The sequence below is a fragment of the Trachurus trachurus genome (genome assembly GCF_905171665.1).
Source record: "Trachurus trachurus genome assembly, chromosome: 12".
Taxonomy (NCBI): domain Eukaryota; kingdom Metazoa; phylum Chordata; class Actinopteri; order Carangiformes; family Carangidae; genus Trachurus; species Trachurus trachurus.
The window spans coordinates 4,744,574-4,765,638 of record NC_139908.1 but is presented as its reverse complement, the minus strand read 5'-3'; the positions used below and the strand labels follow the sequence as shown (position 1 = coordinate 4,765,638).

The following is a 21,065-nucleotide window of genomic DNA, read 5'->3' as shown; positions in this document are numbered from 1 at the left end:
CAGAGAGGTGAAGCTCACTAGCCTACATCAGGACAAGATCAAGAGTTTCAGTGATGTGATGACCTGAATGTAGAGGAGATTATTGACCTGAGGGAACTGTTCATGTTCTGTTTCCCGTTGCCTAGGTGATTATAACATACACACAGGTATTTCAGGTAAATAAGTTTTATTTTTGTAGCTATATAATTTAATGTACAAAGCATTGTCAGCATGTGAGTCACACTCACTCATAGTAATGCTGTGGGATAAAAAAGAAAATGCATAAAAAAAACATGCAACATCTAGACAAAAATATGGACAGGTAGAAAAAAATAAAAACATTGACAAGTTAAAGAACTGAGGAATTAGGTTACATGAGTTTCTTTGGAGTTTCTCTTCAGTCGATGTGAAGGTCAGAGGTCAGAGGATGTTGTTATGACGCAGTGTAAAGACAAACTGACACTGTAACAAACTGTTTGGAAAAATAAAATAAAGTTGCTTCAACCAAAGTAAACACAACAGGAAGTATAGTTCCCACTCCCCGTCTCACAAACAGATCCACATCATCTTCATCAATAACATGAATCAGATCATTAATATTCTCTTAGTAACAACAACAACAACATTAAACACACATAATGAAAATAAGAAAATATAAATCTCATATAGCTACATCTTCTTCATAAACCAGTGAAATCAATTAAACAACAGTGTTAAACACATGAGGAATCAGTTCATAATGCTGGATTCACAGATCAGGTGGCTTTTCAAACAGTACAAATAATATTCAAGGCAAAACTCTGCATGTTACCAGGAAAACCTCCAAAAACTATTCAAGGGACGGAGTTACACTTAGTTTTTCTATGTGTATGTAGGGGTAGGATGACATAAGTGTTAAACTTCTTTTTTTTTTTTAATTAGGAATTATCTTCTCTGTTCATGTTGTCTTTTGTCACATCACATTTTTTATAGGCTATAAGCTTGAAATAAACCGTGAAATTAAAAAAAAAAAAAATGAAATGAAAAAGCAGAAGTAAGCAGAATGTTTGTGTTAATCTAAGTCTTAAATAGTTGTATCTTCCGACAGCAATCACTTATATAGAGTGTTTGGACTGAAACACGGGTCTGTCAGTCACTCTGCTCTGAGCCGAGGAGAAAACTTTCCTTGTATCCTACAACCTTTGTCCAATGAGGAGAGAGAACGGCATAAAGGGGCAGTCCTCTCTGTGTGTGCAGCCAAGGGATGCGCGTGAATGTGGTGACGTAGGGACGAGGGCGGGGACTGCTAACTCCATCGGCTGACAAGAAGTTAGCCAAAACCACCGGATCGCTTACTTCTGCTTTAAATCCATAAAATTAGTTTTCGGTTACAGAAAATATGAATCAATTGAACAACAGAACATCAACACTCATGTTCCTCCAAACAGAGTTCAGTCTGTTTTCAGTTTCTCCATGGCTAAAAGTTCTGATTCTATTTTTACAAATCCTTCATAAACCTTCAGACACTGAGCAGCTGCTGCTTCCACCTCACCTGAATCTTCAGTGACTCTGAGTTCTGCATTGATGACAAACAGCTGCTTCATGCTTTCTTCTAATCTCATCAACTCTGAGGACGGACCTGATCGTCTCAGTTCCCTGTTCAGTTGTTCAGTGATCATCATGAACTCTTCTGTTAATTGTCTTGCTTCCTTTATATAATCATCTTCTTTAATTGCTATTTTAATAGTGAACCCAGCAACAGTCAAACCCCCAGCAACAGTACCTACTGCTGCAACTGCCAAACATCCAGCAACCAAACCGATCCCTCCAGTGAACGGAGCTGCTACTGCTGCTGCAGTTCCTACACCTGCAACAACACTTCCTGCAATTACACCTCTCATTGCTTCTTTCACCTTGGCAGTGATCTTCTGAAGCTCATCTACAAGATGTTTCATCCTGTCTTTGTTTTGTGAAAACTGTGTTTTGAAAGAAAGTGCAAAGTGAGTAGGAAGGTCTATACTCCGTCTTCGTCTTGGTCCAGTCGGGTCCATTTTCAGGACGTTTCCTCCAAACTACGTGAGTAGAGAAGTTTCCCTCTGCAGAGTCAAAGACAAGAGAAGAGAACAGAGACAGCTGCTCTCAGATCAGCAGTTCAACAGGTGTGTGACTGTTGTTCTTCATGATGATGTGTTTCTTCTCACCTGTGTGTCTGCAGCAGCTCTGAGCTCACTGTCCTCACAGTCGCTCTGGTCAGGTTCCTGAGCTTCAGGTTCACAGTTTGATGGATGGATCATATACATTCATGATGAGACCAGAGGACTCTGTTGGACATTGTTACACATATTGTGACCACATATTTGTGTCACATGACCTCAATCAATCAATCAATCAATCAATCAATCAATCAATCAATCAATCAATCAATCAATCAATCAATCAATCAATTTGTTTATTTCGGGCATGTCAATTAAAATCATCACACTTCATCTTAGTTCAAATAATACAATACACATGGCCGAAAGGGAAAGCGGGAGAAGCAAAAGCTTATTTAGTCCCGCCCCCATTACCCACAGAATAAAATCTTTTCATAATCAGGTCATATCTTTTTCTTGTATGTAGATCATATCATACTATTTTCGTTTGTTTTTCACATTTTGGTACAACATTTTTTATTTTATTTTATTTTTTTACTTATGACATTTTGACATAACGTCTGGTGAGACACAAACAAAATCTGGTTCAATCAAAGTTGTAATCAGTCACTGACATAACAACCTGAAACCAAAACAAACTGAGTCACTGCTCAACTGTCGCACTAAATATAGAACAATATGACACTCAGTGTGAATCTGATCTCTCACACAATACACACACACACACCGTTTTGAACAGTGACCTTGGAGCTGATCGATTACCGATCATTGATAAACTTCTCTGATCCAGCTATAAACTCTGTACAAAGTGTTTCACAGTTGGATTTGGACAAAGACAGACAGAAATCTCTGCTCTATAAAAAAAAATAACCAACTGTTTCTTCAGTTTTAAACGAGTCAACAGCTGCTGATCAACAACAACTCTCTAGTAGGTTCAGTAGGAGTTTAGTTTAACTCACCAACTCCTTCAGACAGAGACAAACACCAAGTCCAGCGAGCTTCAGTGCAGTCAGAGCAGACTCAACCACAGACGGTACAGAAACAGTATCAACATAGACTGTGCCAGATGTTAAAATTAGACGGTGCAATAGAATCAGTCAAGGGGAAAAGGCGATTTTAAACAGGTGGGGTCACTACATCAGGTCAAGAGTTGCAGTGATGTGATGACCTGAATGTAGAGGAGATTATTGACCTGAGGGAACTGTTCATGTTCTGTTTTAGTTTTTATTGTGATTATAACATATGCACACAGGTATTTCAGGTAAATACGTTTATTTTTTGTATATAAAGCATTGTCAGCATGTGAGTCACACTCACTCATGGTAATGCTGTCGTATAAAAAAAAAAAGCATTAAAAAATGTGCAACATCTTGACAAAAATATGGTCAGGTAGAAAAAAATAAAAACATTGACAAGTTAAAGAACTGAGGAATTAGGTTACATGAGTTTCTTTGGAGTTTCTCTTCAGTCGATGTGAAGGTCAGAGGTCAGAGGATGTTGTTATGACGCAGTGTAAAGACAAACTGACACTGTAACAAACTGTTTGTAACAATAAAGTTGCCTTAACCAAAGTAAACACTACAACAGGAAGTATAGTTCCCACTCCCCATCTCACAAACGGATCCACATCATCATCATCAATAACATCAATCAGTATATCATTGTATATAAACAGTATATCATATATCAATATCATTGATATTCTCTCAGTAACAACAACCATAAACATACACAATGAAAATAAGAAAAATATACATCTACCTCTGTACTTATGCATTTTTTACTGAACAGTGCATATTTCCTGACAGAACAATGTTTTACAGAACCAACCACAACCAGTAACATCAATTAAACAAATAAAAAACCTCCAGGGTTCAGTGTTAAAAACATGAAGGACCAGCTCCAAAAGAAACAATCATATTCAGTTCTATCAATTAAGCTATTAAAGCCCCAGTGTGTAACTTATTTGGCTTTTTTTTAAAGCAAAAATCAAACATTGCTTTCATAAATCCGTATTTCACTGAAGTGGAATCACACCAGCATACAAATGAAAGCTTTCTCGTACCTTAGAATGAGTTGTTACAAGTCGTTACAAATACATAAGTGGGCGACGCACCGAACCAAAGATTGACGTAGCTGTGGGCCACGTCAAGATGGCGGCAGGAGCAACGCGGCGCACGGCAGGAGCAGCACGGTGCGCTGCAGCAAGCACAACTCATGGACTTTTCATGTTTTTCTCAGCGCTAACTTTATTGACACGACTGCGCTCAATCCCTACTCAGAAAGAGCCGATTGGAGAACGCATGGAAAATTTCCCCAATCCCTACATCCAACCAGACCAGCCAGAAACTAAACACTTCGGCTTTGGTTGTGCTGCACTACAACACTAGAACGCCGCTCACTGCTCACTTTTCATTTACAGAAAATATGAATCAGCTGAACAACAGAACATCAACACTCTTGTTCCTCCAAACAGAGTTCAATCTTTTCTTAGTGTCTTCATCTTCATGGTGGAAGTTGTGATCCTACTTCTACAAATCCATAATAAACCTTCAGACACTGAACAGCTGCTGCTTCCACCTCATCTAAAGCTCTGAGATCTGCAGTGTTGACAAACAGCCGACTGATGCTGTTTTCTAATTCCTCCAACCTAGAGGACGGACCTGATCGTCTCAGTTCTCTACATTCATCCTCCAGATGTTTTAGTTCCCCGTTCAGTTCTTCAGTGATCACCATGAACTCGTCTTGCTTCCTGTGTATAATCAACTCCTCTAGAAAATATTTGCTGCAAAATGCCAGTCGACCAACCTACTCCTACTGCTCCTGCTACTGCTCCTACTGCTGCTCCTCCTACTGCTCCTCCTCCTGCTGCTCCTACTACTCCTACTACTGCTCCCACTGCTCCTACTGCTGCTCCTCCTCCTGCTGCTCCTACTACTGCTCCCACTGCTGCTCCTCCTCCTGCTGCTCCTCCTCCTGCTGCTCCTACTGCTCCTACTGCTGCTCCTACTACTGCTCCCACTGCTGCTCCTCCTCCTGCTGCTCCTCCTCCTGCTCCTCCTACTACTGCTCCTACTACTCCTACTACTGCTCCTACTACTGCTCCCACTGCTCCTACTGTTGCTCCTCCTACTGCTCCTACTACTACTCCCACTGCTCCTACTGTTGCTCCTCCTACTGCTCCTACTACTGCTGCTCCCCCTACTGCTCCTACTGCTCCTACTGCTCCTGCTGCTGCTCCAGCTGCTGCTCCTCCTACTGCTGCTCCTGCTCCTCCTACTGCTCCTACTGCTGCTGCTCGTACTGCTACTCCTCTCTTTATTTCTTTCACCTCAGCAGCGTTCTTCTGAAGTTCATCTACAAGACGTTTCATCTTGTCTTTGTTTTGTAAAAACTGTGTTCTGAATGAAAGTCCAAAGTGAGGAGGAATGTCTATACTCCATCTTCGTCTTGGTCCAGTCGAGGCCATTTTCAGGACGTTTCCTCCAAACTACATGAGTAGAGAAGTTTCCCTCTGCAGAGTCAAAGACAAGAGAAGAGAACAGAGACAGCTGCTCTCAGATCAGCAGTTCAACAGGTGTGTGACTGTTGTTCTTCATGATGATGTGTTTCTTCTCACCTGTGTGTCTGCAGCAGCTCTGAGCTCACTGTCCTCACAGTCGCTCTGGTCAGGTTCCTGGTTCACAGTTTGACGGACGAACTCTGTGAATATTAAACATCATAAACATTCATGATGAGACCAGAGGACTCTGTTGGACATTGTTCATTACATCACTGGGTTCAAACTTTATTTTCATTTTCAGTTTAAAATAAAGAACAGAAACAGAGTGAAGCTTCATCCATCAGGAGATCAGTCGACTGTAACAACAACAAGGTCAAGTTTATAACGAGTCACTGACATTACAACCTGTAACCATCACACACTGATTCTAGTTCTGTATCTCACTGCTCAACTCTCTGTAAGGTCACACACTATTGATTGATTAGTGAAGCCAATAATCAGCTGATGACGAGACGTTTAAACTGAAGTCAGATCAACGTCCACAGAGCTGCAGCTTTTATTTAACGTTACAATGAATTTAAGAATGTCCGTTCACATGAAGTTTCTTTTGTGTATTAAGTATTTATTGAGTCAGATACATCACGGTTGAATCTCTCTAATTCACGCTCAAACACGTTAAATCACGGGAACTCACAACAATCATGTCAATCACGGTCAGAAAACGTCTTTCTCTCCTACTGAGGCTCATCTATATGTCCTTCCCAACATAATACCCCACCTAGTGGTTAAACCCAAAACTGGCTAAATGGCTCCAACACACACCATTCATTCTTAATTAATTAATTATTACATTTAAAACAATAATTTATTCAATTAATTTAATCATTTCTGTTAGAGCCATTTTGGGGTTATTTGTGTTTTTGTTTATTTTTTGTTTATTGCCTGCAGTCCACAGTAGGTGGCGCTCTGTACTGTGTGTGCAGGAAGTGTGAAATACAGGCACAGCCACCGTGCCCATCTTATTGGTACAAGAAGGGCACTACAATTTCATTATGTAACATCTGGATGAAGAATAAAACGCTCAGCAGCTTTTATAATTACAATTTTCATGGGATACGAGGTCTGTCACCAAAATTTATTTTCCTTTATTGTTAATTTGATTGTTTTTTTTCTTTTGCTTAACCTTTGTTATACTGTCATATAATTGTAACTTCACTACTGTTAGGACTGTTATAAGGAATGTGAGCTGGAAAGACTGAAATGTTGTTGTTACTACAACTTTAAATAAAGTTGAGGAAAAAAAACATCCATTATGTTTGTAAAAGCAGATCACCATTGAAACCTGTGGCGAATTACAAGACAGACAATCTTGTTGTTGTGTATGATGGGATGTCTAGATGAATCTGGACATTTATGTTGCCTTGGTGACAAGTTTGGGGTTAGTGCACGTGCTCTCTGATTACAAAGTAAAGATTAAATGGACAGGAGGAGTGTGAACGTGGCCCCGCCCCGTTCTGTAGTTCGGTTTGGACCTCGGAGCTGATCGATTACCAATAATTGATAAACTTCTTCTTCTTTTTTTTTTCTCCAGAACTTTATTAAAAATTGTGCAAAACAATACAATTCAACACTACAACAAATATTACCGCCAGGGGGTTACATGCATAAAGGCATTTTTTACAGATTGCATTATAAAAAATATGTTGTAGGCCTATTTTTGTGTTATTAGATTTTTCAATGGTTTTAACCTACTGCTTGACGTTCTTAAATGTAAGAAAAAAAGGATTTTTATTTGTGTAGGCTATCTACATTTATGAATGTGCCATTTTGATAAAAGGATAATAAGATTAATGATGTAGCCTAGTACTGTCTAACTTTGGTAAATGGAAAGACAGTGAAGCCAAACAGTATCATTGATAAGCTTAACTGATCCAGCTGCAGCCTGGACCTGCTCCTGTTTAACAGACCTCCGCCCCCCAACTTTACTTTCACTTTTGTTTTCCTCCGTTTTCACTGAACACGTGGTGTGAACTGAAGCTGCAGCAGTCTACATTTCTGCTGCTCCACCAGTTTTAAAACAATCAACAAACTGCTGATCAACACGTTTCTAGTTGTAGGTTTAGTAGAAGTTTACTTTAACTCACCAACTCGTCGTTCAGCTCGTCACAGTCCAGACAGAAACAAACTCCATGTTCAGAGACCCTCCCTCACTGCAGCCAGAGCCCGGGTTAAACATTAGACTCCCCCCACACACAAACACACACACACACACACACACACACACACACACACACACACACACACACACACACACACACACACACACACACACACACACACACACACACACACATTGAGCAATGAGCTCCGTAAGAAGAAAAGAAGCGGGAGACTAGGGACAATACGGAAGTCAGAAAACACAGCATCAGCCCTTCAGTGTTGGCTCCACCTAGTGCTCACTACACAAACCAGCAGATACACACTGGATCGATCTATCTATCTATCTATCTATCTATCTATCTATCTATCTATCTATCTATCTATCTATCTATCTATCTATCGTTCTATCGTTCTATCTATCTATCTATCTATCTATCTATCTATCTATCTATCTATCTATCTATCTATCTATCTATCTATCTATCTATCGTTCTATCTATCTATCTATCGTTCTATCTATCGTTCTATCTATCTATCTATCGTTCTATCTATCTATCTATCTATCTATCTATCTATCTATCTATCTATCTATCTATCTATCTATCTATCTATCTATCTATCTATCTATCTATCTATCCATCCATCCATCCATCCATCCATCCATCCATCCATCCATCCATCCATCCATCCATCCATCCATTCATTCATCCATCTCAGGTGTAGAGCATAAAAAATGAAAAAGCCCATTAAACTAATATCTCACTACTTTATTGTCTTCAAAATCAATAATAAAAACAAAATAAAAAATAATGATCATATGGCAAAAGTCTCACATCAAATAGTGCAACTACAGGTGAGTACAGGAAGTAAGGTAAAAAAAAAAAAAAAAAAAGAAAAGAAAAGAAAACACAGTGACATAAAAAAAAGTCTTGTTACATGAACCATTAACATTTGATGTATTTAAATTTTACACAGTTTAACCATATTTATATATTTGATAGGCTATTAATATTCTGTTTATATCAACTGCACATTTATTCTTACAGACTGTCCACACTGCAACACGTTCAACCTTTGTACAAGCATGCTACTGTTATACGTATACTGTTTATATGGTGTTATAATGTTTTGCCAAAGTTATTTATATAAAACTGTACTGTTTTTTTTATATTGTAGTTTTTCCCTCTGCTGCTGTAACTATTACTAAATGTCCCGATGACATCACTGATGAGATCACTGATGACATCACTGGTGACCTCAGGTGATGTTCAGGTGATTGACAGGTGAGGGAGCTCTGAGAGATCAGACGTCTCCTCGGAGACTCTTGGTGTGTCCCAAATCGCGCACTTCTGCACTTACACTTAAAGCAAGTGGGTTCAAACTTTATTTTCATTTTCTGTAAAGAACAGAAACAGAGTGAAGCTTCGTCCATCAGGAGATCAGTCGACTGTAACAACAACAAGGTCAAGTTTATAATCAGTCACTGACATTACAACCTGTAACCATCACACACTGATTCTAGTTCTGTATCTCACTGCTCAACTCTCTGTGATGTCACACACTATTGATTGATTAGTGGAGCCCCACTTGCTTTGAGCAGCGATGGAGCTGACACCGGCGTAAATGTCTTTAAAAAACACTCATAACAGCACAACAACAACACTAACACAATAAAACACAACTTAATAGCTTGTTTTGATCGGCAAAGCGCTGTCAAGTGTCGGCGATAGGGTTACAACGGCTGGTTGCAATCAGAAATAGAAGAAGAAGCTGTCGAGTCATTTCCGGTAAGTGCGCAGCGGCAGTGTTTGATTTGAGACGGTACTAGCCTGTCCAAATTAGTGCACCCAATCACTGCACAAGGCAGTGCACTGCCTTACAGTGTACTGTAAAGCAGTGCACTAAGAGAAGTATGTGATTTGAGACACACCATCTGACTCTTCACTGTCCTGTGAAGTCTTTGACTTTGTCCTTCATCTTCTCCAGTTCACGAGTGACTCTCTCGCACTGATCAGCTGACTGGATGATGGAGGCTCTTAACTTCTCATCCTTCTCAGGAGTCGCAGTGACTCTGAAGATAGCAAGAAGGAGCCCCAACAGACCATCGATTGATGTGAAAGCTGCTACGATGATCTCCAAAATTCCTTTACTCTCTAATTTCAGTTCAGAGACTCGCCTCAGGACGTCAGTGAACTCCTTCATGTCCTTCAGAGTTTTCTCAGCCTGAAGTTTACGTGATTGTTCCTCCAACTCTTCACACGTCGTCTTTATCTCCTCCAGGTTTCTCTTCATTGGTTCAACTTTGTTCATGAAGTCTTTTCCCAGCTTTTCTACTTTCTCTGCCTGGTCCTTTTCGGTATACACTTTAGTTACATTTGCACCAACAGCAGTTGCACCACCTCCAGCTGCTGCAGCTGCTCCTGCTACTAAACTCGCTCCTCCAGTAAATGGAGCAAAAATGATTCCAAGTCCAAGTCCAACTCCTGCAGCAACAGCTCCTGTTGTTCTGGCTGTATCTGTGATCTGCTGCATCTCCCTCACCTCACCAGCGATCTCCTTAAACTCTCTAACAATCCTCCTCATCCCAGCCTCACTGCTGTCAAACTGTCTGATGAATTCATTCGCACATCTAATGAGTGTGTTCATTAAGTCAGACAGATGAGGAGGCAGATCTCTGCTCAATCGTCTTCTCCATTCTGTTTCCATCTTCAAGTCCAGACGAAGGTTCTGCTGATGTCCAGGTCACCACCTGTATCAATGAGACGGAAGGTACAATACAAGACAAAAAGACACAGATTACTAAAATCACACAATAAAAAGTATAAATAATTTTAAAACAAATAAATATACAGGCTTTAATGCAACTCTCATTGCCCATGCAGGCCTTTTCAAGAAATAAGAAAATGCAAATATTTTTAACTGAAAAATATGTTTTAGCTTCTCAGCATCATCTAACCACACAAATTCGTTATTCGGATGCACCTTACTAAACAGTGTGTGTCTTATGAAGTCATGGAAAGGACAGTATAACACAAAATGAATTTCATTCTCCACCTTTTGGATGTCACACAAAGTATCTATCAATTCTATCGTCTTCTGCTGTGCCAACATAACTGCCTGTCTCAATATGAAGACCAAGAAAATCATCTCTAAATTCAGCAGGAATCTTTTCTTTTTTGACAAATTATACAAAACATAATTTTCTGGGCCAAATACCTTCTTTATTTGACAGTCAGTACGCAGTTTTGGTTTACCCCAAATATCTAGTGCCCTTCTATCTTCTATCTAAAATTTCTCCCAAATTGGAAATAAAAATATTGTCATTTAGAGCATTTATTTATTTGCAGAAAATGGCAACAGGTCAAAATAACAAAAACATTCTGGTGTTTTCAGACCTTGTATAATGCAAAGAAAACAAGTTCATATTCATTTTAAAACAACACAACACTACTTTTTGAACTTAGGAAGAGTTTAGAAATCAAAATTGGTGGAATGATCCCAATTTTTAATCGCAGCAGTGTTTTTTTATTTTTATTTATAATCTTTTTTACTAATTAAATATGATTTGGTTCAGGTGATCAGCTCAGTAGAGTGAGGTGCAGGGGCGGGGTTAGGGGATGGCTACTTGGGCTCAAGCCCCGGATGTTTTTGCCAAAGCCCCGAATGTTTTACAGTAGGGGCAAAAAAAAAAACCTCAACGCGGTTTATGTCAGTCTCCCTCCACTGACCGCACCTGAAGTGTAGCCTCATGGACGTTGGGGGAGAGACGCACACTTATCAGTGATTATGTGATTTGAAGTTACTTTTACCACATTTAATCAAATAGCCTAATTGTCTGTCTTCAATCATTAGCTACACGAACAAAAAAAGGCCGGCCCTAAATACAAGCCGGGTCAAAAAACAAACAAAAAAAAAACTTGTGTGGACTGTCTGTGATGACTGAGGGGAGTGATGCTGGCCTCGTCCTCTGCTTCAGAGAGGGACAGCTTTCCACTGTCGGGCCTGGGTCTCTGCTCTGTGTCCGGAGCCCGCTCGGGACCGGAGCATGGATGTATTATAATAGATTCATGAACCGAAGACAGACCGCAGCGCACGCTGTAAAAATGCGACTTGAATGGGATTGAAGCGATACAGCGTAACGGAGACATAGACTCAGGTCCGACAGCGCAGCGAGGAGAAAAGCACGTGAAGAAGATGAAGATGAGCTAATGAGCGATGAGCTTGGTCGCTATGTGTAAAAAATAAAAGGAGGGATTTAGAAATAAAGGCTTTCCCTCAGATAAAAGCCTGCCTCCCATAAAGGCCATCGGCCGTAGCCTACGTCACACTGAGCTGTCAGATGCATATCACATCAAAAGCATAGATCTATGCGTTATATGAGATACACACGCTTTTGGATTACATTTCAGAATGCACCTAAAATGCACTATAACCTTTACAGGTGAACTTAATTTAACCTTCTCTAAACTTTTGAATGCACATGTCCAGTTGTTCAATGTTTCAGTCCTTATTGGATAACATGCTGTTCTCTAACAAGGTGATTAACTACAAAAATCACAAGCACCATCTGATTTAGTGGTTCAGTTGTCATTGAACCACTAAATGTTCTGGTTCAATGACAATTTGTATACAGTCCTCATCTCTCTCCCTCTCCTCTCCACCATGTTCACATGTTGACATCATGAGACCAAGAACAAAGTTATTGAGGCATTGAGATTTTTGTTGTGCTATAGCCACCACTGTTGTTAGCTTTTGTTTGAGATAAAGAAATGACCATTGCCTCATGATAGAATATCACTGTAGCATGAACTTTTTTATAGGGATATTCTTATCAAATATCCCTAACTTTTTGTGAGTTTTATAAATGTAAGTCAGACAAATTGAGTTTAAATTCAGATTCTTTCCTCTTTTTTTTTTTTTAAAGCGTAATGCTGTGGGTAGGGAGGCTGATGTCAATCAGGATTACATGCACTGCCATATCATTTTTATTTGAGTAGCTTATGATCATGTTTTATATTTTCTTTTTTTTATGATGTAACACCTGTTTGTGGATCCTTCAGGACAACGCTTTTGTGGATCCTTCAGGACAACGCTTTTGTCATTGTCCACTCTGTTAAGTTGTGTTTGTGCCCTTTTAAGAAAATGCCCTTATTTATCAGTGACATCACTCTTCTGAGGAGACATCACACCAGTGGTGGGAAATTCAACTGTGGTCAACTTTTTTTTTATTTTTTTACCTCTTTAAAAATCAGATTTTGCAGTTTTATGAAGTAAGTTCAGTGTGGTTGATCATAACGTGTCCACTCTGTTAACGCTATATATCAAAGAAATTAATCAAATTGAACCATTTCAAAAGGGTTTTGTGTAAAATTATAGATTTCTTATCAAGTATCCAAAGTCATGTTAGCTATTAAGCTAGCAAAGCCAGGCTGAGGGCTAACTTTAGCTCAAAATGTCCACTCTGTTAGTGTCCACTCTGTTATCCTTATTCAAGTTAACTTAACAGAGTGGACATATACTGTATGTATTATTGACTGTGTTTCGTCCACTCTGTTATGATACTGTCCACTCTGTTAGACCTCTGTCCACTCTGTTATGTTATTTTTCCATCATAGTTTAATGAAATAAAAATATTTTAACTATGGATTTGTAGTGATATAATGATATGGAGGGGTTTGAATGTACAGGCTAGAATTTTTTTGTAATTTGCATCATAATTCACTTTTTTAGGGAAATTAACTGGAGGAATATGTTCCACGATCATAATACACACTTAAACAAATAAAAACTTATTTAAAATAACTTAATTGTAAAATAAACTATCTGACTAAAGTGAGGGGCATACACTTTCTTTAAAAATATAATTTCATAAGGAGTCATGCAGTAAAAACACATTAAAAATGGTATGTCTATGTCCTTAACAGAGTGGACACATCCTACGTCACGTGTTGTTAAAATATATAAATATAATATTATGTAGGTGCCTGAGCTCAGCCAAAATGTTTTTCAGTAAGTTAAATGTGTCCTTTTTTAAAGGAAACATTAAAATCTGGGTGAATCAAATATTTTTTTCCCACAAGTTATGATGTCCAAATGGCACCCTATAAAAAAAAATGACCCACTACAACCTGAAACCATAACAAACTGATTCTAATTCTGTATGTCAGTGTTGCACTAAATATAAGACAATATGACACTCTGTGAATCAAAGTTGGCAGCCAGCCCCACACACACACACACACACACACACACACACACACACACACACACACACTTTACTTTCACTTTTGTTTTCCTCGTTTTCACTGAACACGTGGTTTGAACGGAAGCTGCTGTAGAATTCTGCCAATAAATCCGTTTTAAAACGAGTCAACAGCTGCTGATCAACACGTTTCTAGTTGTAGGTTTAGTAGGAGTTTAGTTTAACTCAACAACTCGTCGTTCAGCTCATTGCAAATAGTTCTCACTGCTCAACTGTCGCACTAAATATAGAATATGACACTCAGTGTGAATCTGATATCTCTCAGTACACACACACACGCACACACACGCACACACACACACACACAGTTTTGAACAGTGACCTTGGAGCTGATCGATTACCGATCATTGATAAACTTCTCTGATCCAGCTGTGGCCCGGACCTGCTCCTGTTGAACTCTGTTCAAAGCATTTTACAGTTGGATTTGGACAAAGACAGACAGAAATCTCTGCTCTCTAAAAAACATAACTCAGTCACTCCAACTGTTTCTTCAGTGTTAAAACGAGTCAACAGCTGCTGATCAACTACTACTCTCTAGTAGGTTCAGTAGGAGTTTAGTTTAACTCACCAACTCCTTCAGACAGAGACAAACACCAAGTCCAGCGAGCTTCAGTGCAGTCAGAGCAGACCCAACCACAGACGGTACAGAAACAGTATCAACTGTGCCAGATGTTAAAATTAGACGGTGCAATAGAATCAAGTTCAAGTTCAAGTTCAAGTTCACCTTTATTTGTATAGCACGTTTAAAAGACCTGTCACGGTCGGCCAAAGTGCTTTACAGCGCAGAAGTAAAAAAGACAAAAAATACATAACAATTCACACACGCATATCAATATACATACAGAAATATATGTACATGTATACATATGTACACATAACCATGGCGAGAACACAACAATTCAATCATGATCCGAAAGCCAGGGAAAAAAGATAAGTCTTTAAGGCGGACTTGAACCTCTCCACTGATCCTGCAAGTCTAATATGTAGTGGCAGGCTGTTCCAGAGCTTGGGGGCAGCTACTGAGAAGGCTCGGTCACCTTTGGTTTTTAATTTCGTTCGAGGTATATCCAGCAACGGTTCTCCAGATGAACGCAGAGCTCTAGCTGGATATCGGACTTGTATGAGTTCTTTAAAGGTGTACAGAAAAGAAATTTGAATTTGAGCCCACTTTGGGTCATAAAATTAATGTAATAACTTATCTTTCAGACGTTGTAGGCCAAACTTTGTGCAAAATTCTATTTTTGAGTAAATCCGGGATGAAAGTGTGTATTTTTTTTTCGCATTGGATAACGCAGGCGCACGGATTATACGTCAGCCTGTACACGATTCACCAGCCACTGATATTGGATCCGTCATCCGTCATTCAAACGTCTGAGACACGCACACACACACGGAGCTCGGGCTCGCCCCAAGCTTTGAATATCCCGCCCGCTCGATAACGACCAATCAAATTCGTTTTCCTCACTCGGGTAAACTCGTGTTGCAGCTCGTGGAAACTCGGCGCGACAAACAGGACAAACGGCCATTTCTGTACACCTTTAAGATATAGTGGGGCCAGACCGGTTAAAATTTTAAAAACAATTAATAACACTTTAAAGTCAATTCTAAAACGGATGGGAAGCCAGTGGAGGGAAGCCAGAACAGTTGAATCAGTTGAATCAGTCAAAGGGAAAAGGCGATCTTAAACAGGTGGGGTCACTACATCAGGTCAAGATGAAGAGTAGCAGTGATGTGATGACCTCAATGTAGAGGAGATTATTGACCTGAGGGAACTGTTCATGTTCTGTTTCCCGTTGCCTAGGTGATTATAACATATACACACAGGTATTTCAGGTAAATACGTTTTATTTTTGTAGCTATATAATTTAATGTACAAAGCATTTTCAGCAGGTGAGTCACACTCACTCATGGTAATGCTGTGGGATAAAAAGACATGCATTAAAAAAACATGCAACATAGACAAAAATATGGACAGGTAGAAAAAAAATAAAAACATTGACAAGTTAAAGAATTCAGGAATTACATGAGTTTCTTTGGAGTTTCTCTTCAGTCGATGTGAAGGTCAGAGGTCAGAGGATGTTGTTATGACGCAGTGTAAAGACAAACTGACACTGTAACAAACTGTTTGTAACAATAAAGTTGCTTCAACCAAAGTAAACACTACAACAGGAAGTATAGTTCCCACTCCCCGTCTCACAAACGGATCCACATCATCATCATCAATAACATCAATCAGTATATCATTGTATATAAACAGTATATCATTGATATTCTCTCAGTAACAACAACCATAAACATACACAATGAAAATAAGAAAAATATACATCTACCTCTGTACTTATGCATTTTTTACTGAACAGTGCATATTTCCTGACAGAACAATGTTTTACAGAACCAGCCACAACCAGTAACATCAATTAAACAAATAAAAAACCTCCAGGGTTCAGTGTTAAAAACATGAAGGACCAGCTCCAAAAGAAACAATCATATTCAGTTCTATCAATTAAGCTATTAAAGCCCCAGTGTGTAACTTATTTGGCTTTTTTTTAAGCAAAAATCAAACATTGCTTTCATAAATCCGTATTTCACTGAAGTGGAATCACACCAGCATACAAATGAAAGCTTACTCGTACCTTAGAATGAGTTGTTACAAGTCGTTACAAATACATAAGTGGGCGACGCACCGAACCAAAGATTGACGTAGCTGTGGGCCACGTCAAGATGGCGGCAGGAGCAACGCGGCGCACGGCAGGAGCAGCACGGTGCGCTGCAGCAAGCACAACTCGTGGACTTTTCATGTTTTTCTAAGCGCTAACTTTATTGACACGACTGCGCTCAATCCCTACTCAGAAAGAGCCGATTGGAGAACGCATAGAAAATTTCCCCAATCCCTACATCCAACCAGACCAGCCAGAAACTAAACACCTCGGCTTTGGTTGTGCTGCACTCCACGGAACACTAGAACGCCGCTCACTGCTCACTTTTCATTTACAGAAAATATGAATCAGCTGAACAACAGAACATCAACACTCTTGTTCCTCCAAACAGAGTTCAATCTTTTCTTAGTGTCTTCATCTTCATGGTGGAAGTTGTGATGCTACTTCTACAAATCCATAATAAACCTTCAGACACTGAACAGCTGCTGCTTCCACCTCATCTAAAGCTCTGAGATCTGCAGTGTTGACAAACAGCCGACTGATGCTGTTTTCTAATTCCTCCAACCTAGAGGACGGACCTGATCGTCTCAGTTCTCTACATTCATCCTCCAGATGTTTTAGTTCCCCGTTCAGTTCTTCAGTGATCACCATGAACTCGTCTTGCTTCCTGTGTATAATCAACTCCTCTAGAAAATATTTGCTGCAAAATGCCAGTCGACCAACCTACTCCTACTGCTCCTGCTACTGCTCCTACTGCTGCTCCTCCTACTGCTCCTCCTCCTGCTGCTCCTACTACTCCTACTACTGCTCCTACTACTGCTCCTACTACTGCTCCCACTGCTCCTACTGCTGCTCCTCCTCCTGCTGCTCCTACTACTGCTCCCACTGCTGCTCCTCCTCCTACTGCTCCTACTGCTGCTCCTACTACTGCTCCCACTGCTCCCACTGCTGCTGCTACTACTGCTCCTACTACTGCTCCTCCTACTGCTCCTACTACTGCTCCTGCTCCTGCTCCTCCTACTGCTGCTCCTCCTACTACTGCATCTACTACTCCTACTACTGCTCCCACTGCTGCTGCTACTACTGCTCCTACTACTGCTCCTCCTACTGCTCCTACTACTGCTCCTACTACTGCTCCTGCTCCTGCTCCTCCTACTGCTGCTCCTCCTACTACTGCTCCTACTACTCCTACTACTGCTCCTACTACTGCTCCCACTGCTCCTACTGTTGCTCCTCCTACTAATCCTCCTACTGCTCCTCCTACTGCTGTTCCTACTGCTCCCACTACTACTGCTCCTACTACTGCTCCCACTGCTCCTACTGCTCCTGCTGCTGTTCCAGCTGCTCCTCCTACTGCTCCTCCTACTGCTGCTCCTCCTACTGCTCCTACTACTGCTGCTCCTGCTGCATCTCTCTTTATTTCTTTCACCTCAGCAGCAATCTTCTGAAGTTCATCTACAAGATGTTTCATCTTGTCTTTTTTTTGTAAAAACTGTGTTTTGAATGAAAGTCCAAGGTCAGGACGTTTCCTCCAGACTACGTGAGTAGAGAAGTTTCTCTCTGCAGAGTCAAAGACAAGAGAAGAGAACAGAGACAGCTGCTCTCAGATCAGCAGTTCAACAGGTGTGTGACTGTTGTTCTTCATGATGATGTGTTTCTTCTCACCTGTGTGTCTGCAGCAGCTCTGAGCTCACTGTCCTCACAGTCGCTCTGGTCAGGCTCCTGAGCTTCAGATTCACAGTTTGATGGACGAACTCTGTGAATATTAAACATCATAAACATTCATGATGAGACCAGAGGACTCTGTTGGACATTGTTCATTACATCACTGGGTTCAAACTTTATTTTCATTTCCTGTAAAGAACAGAAACAGAGTGAAGCTTCATCCATCAGGAGATCAGTCGACTGTAACAACAACAACAAGGTCAAGTTTATAACGAGTCACTGACATTACAACCTGTAACCATCACAAACTGATTCTAGTTCTGTATCTCACTGCTCAACTCTCTGTAAGGTCACACACTATTGATTGATTAGTGAAGCCAATAATCAGCTGATGACGAGACGTTTAAACTGAAGTCAGATCAACGTCCACAGAGCTGCAGCTTTTATTTTTTATGTTACAATGAATTTAAGAATGTCTGTTCACGTGAGGTTTCTTTTGTGTATAAAGTATTTATTGAGTCAGATACATCACGGTTGAATCTCTCTAATTCACGCTCAAACACGTTAAATCACGGGAACTCACAACAATCATGTCAATCACGGTCAGAAAACGTCTTTCTCTCCTACTGAGGCTCATCTATATGTCCTTCCCAACATAATACCCCACCTAGTGGTTAAACCCAAAACTGGCTAAATGGCTCCAACACACACCATTCATTCTTAATTAATTAATTATTACATTTAAAACAATAATTTATTCAATTAATTTAATCATTTCTGTTAGAGCCATTTTGGGGTTATTTGTGTTTTTGTTTATTTTTTGTTTATTGCCTGCAGTCCACAGTAGGTGGCGCTCTGTACTGTGTGTGCAGGAAGTGTGAAATACAGGCACAGCCACCGTGCCCATCTTATTGGTACAAGAAGGGCACTACAATTTCATTATGTAACATCTGGATGAAGAATAAAACGCTCAGCAGCTTTTATAATTACAATTTTCATGGGATACGAGGTCTGTCACCAAAATTTATTTTCCTTTATTGTTAATTTGATTGTTTTTTTTCTTTTGCTTAACCTTTGTTATACTGTCATATAATTGTAACTTCACTACTGTTAGGACTGTTATAAGGAATGTGAGCTGGAAAGACTGAAATGTTGTTGTTACTACAACTTTAAATAAAGTTGAGGAAAAAAAACATCCATTATGTTTGTAAAAGCAGATCACCATTGAAACCTGTGGCGAATTACAAGACAGACAATCTTGTTGTTGTGTATGATGGGATGTCTAGATGAATCTGGACATTTATGTTGCCTTGGTGACAAGTTTGGGGTTAGTGCACGTGCTCTCTGATTACAAAGTAAAGATTAAATGGACAGGAGGAGTGTGAACGTGGCCTCGCCCCGTTCTGTAGTTCGGTTTGGACCTCGGAGCTGATCGATTACCAATAATTGATAAACTTCTTCTTCTTTTTTTTTTTCTCCAGAACTTTATTAAAAATTGTGCAAAACAATACAATTCAACACTACAACAAATATTACCGCCAGGGGGTTACATGCATAAAGGCATTTTTTACAGATTGCATTATAAAAAATATGTTGTAGGCCTACTTTTGTGTTATTAGATTTTTCAATGGTTTTAACCTACTGCTTGACGTTCTTAAATGTAAGAAAAAAAGGATTTTTATTTGTGTAGGCTATCTACATTTATGAATGTGCCATTTTGATAAAAGGATAATAAGATTAATGATGTAGCCTAGTACTGTCTAACTTTGGTAAATGGAAAGACAGTGAAGCCAAACAGTATCATTGATAAGCTTAACTGATCCAGCTGCAGCCTGGACCTGCTCCTGTTTAACAGACCTCCGCCCCCCAACTTTACTTTCACTTTTGTTTTCCTCCGTTTTCACTGAACACGTGGTGTGAACTGAAGCTGCAGCAGTCTACATTTCTGCTGCTCCATCATCTGTTTTAAAACAATCAACAGCTGCTAATCAACACGTTTCTAGTTGTAGGTTTAGTAGAAGTTTAGTTTAACTCACCAACTCGTCGTTCAGCTCGTCACAGTTGAGACAGAAACAAACTCCATGTTCAGAGACCCTCCCTCACTGCAGCCAGAGCCCGGGTTAAACATTAGACTCCCCCCACACATTGAGCAATGAGCACCGTAAGAAGAAAAGAAGCGGGAGATGAGACAGGGGACAATGCGGAAGTCATCTATCTATCTATCTATCTATCTATCTATCTATCTATCTATCGTTCTATCGTTCTATCGTTCTATCTATCTATCTATCGTTCTATCTATCTATCTATCGTTCTATCTATCTATCTATCTATCTATCTATCTATCTATCTATCTATCTATCTATCTATCTATCTATCTATCTATCTATCTATCTATCTATCTATCTATCTATCTGTCTATCTATCGTTCTATCTATCGTTCTATATCTATCGTTTTATCTATCTATCGTTCTATCATTCTATTGTTCTAACTATCTATCTATCTATCTATCTATCTATCTATCTATCTATCTATCTATCTATCTATCTATCTATCTATCTATCTATCTATCTATCTATCTATCTCAGGTGTAGAGCATAAAAAATGAAAAAGCCCATTAAACTAATATCTCACTACTTTATTGTCTTCAAAATCAATAATAAAAACAAAATAAAAAATAATGATCATATGGCAAAAGTCTCACATCAAA

At 39.6% G+C, this 21,065-nt stretch overlaps 1 long non-coding RNA gene across 1 annotated transcript; it reads right to left on the bottom strand.

Moving 5' to 3' along the window:
- Nucleotides 1-8,866: 8,866 nt before the first annotated feature.
- LOC310994753 lies at nucleotides 8,867-14,669 on the bottom strand. The gene is made up of 2 exons (XR_014595800.1): nucleotides 14,604-14,669; nucleotides 8,867-10,522 (listed from the first exon to the last, which is right to left on the bottom strand). It is a non-coding gene; the product is annotated as an uncharacterized lncRNA (long non-coding RNA).
- Between the last annotated feature and the right edge of the window lie 6,396 nt (nucleotides 14,670-21,065).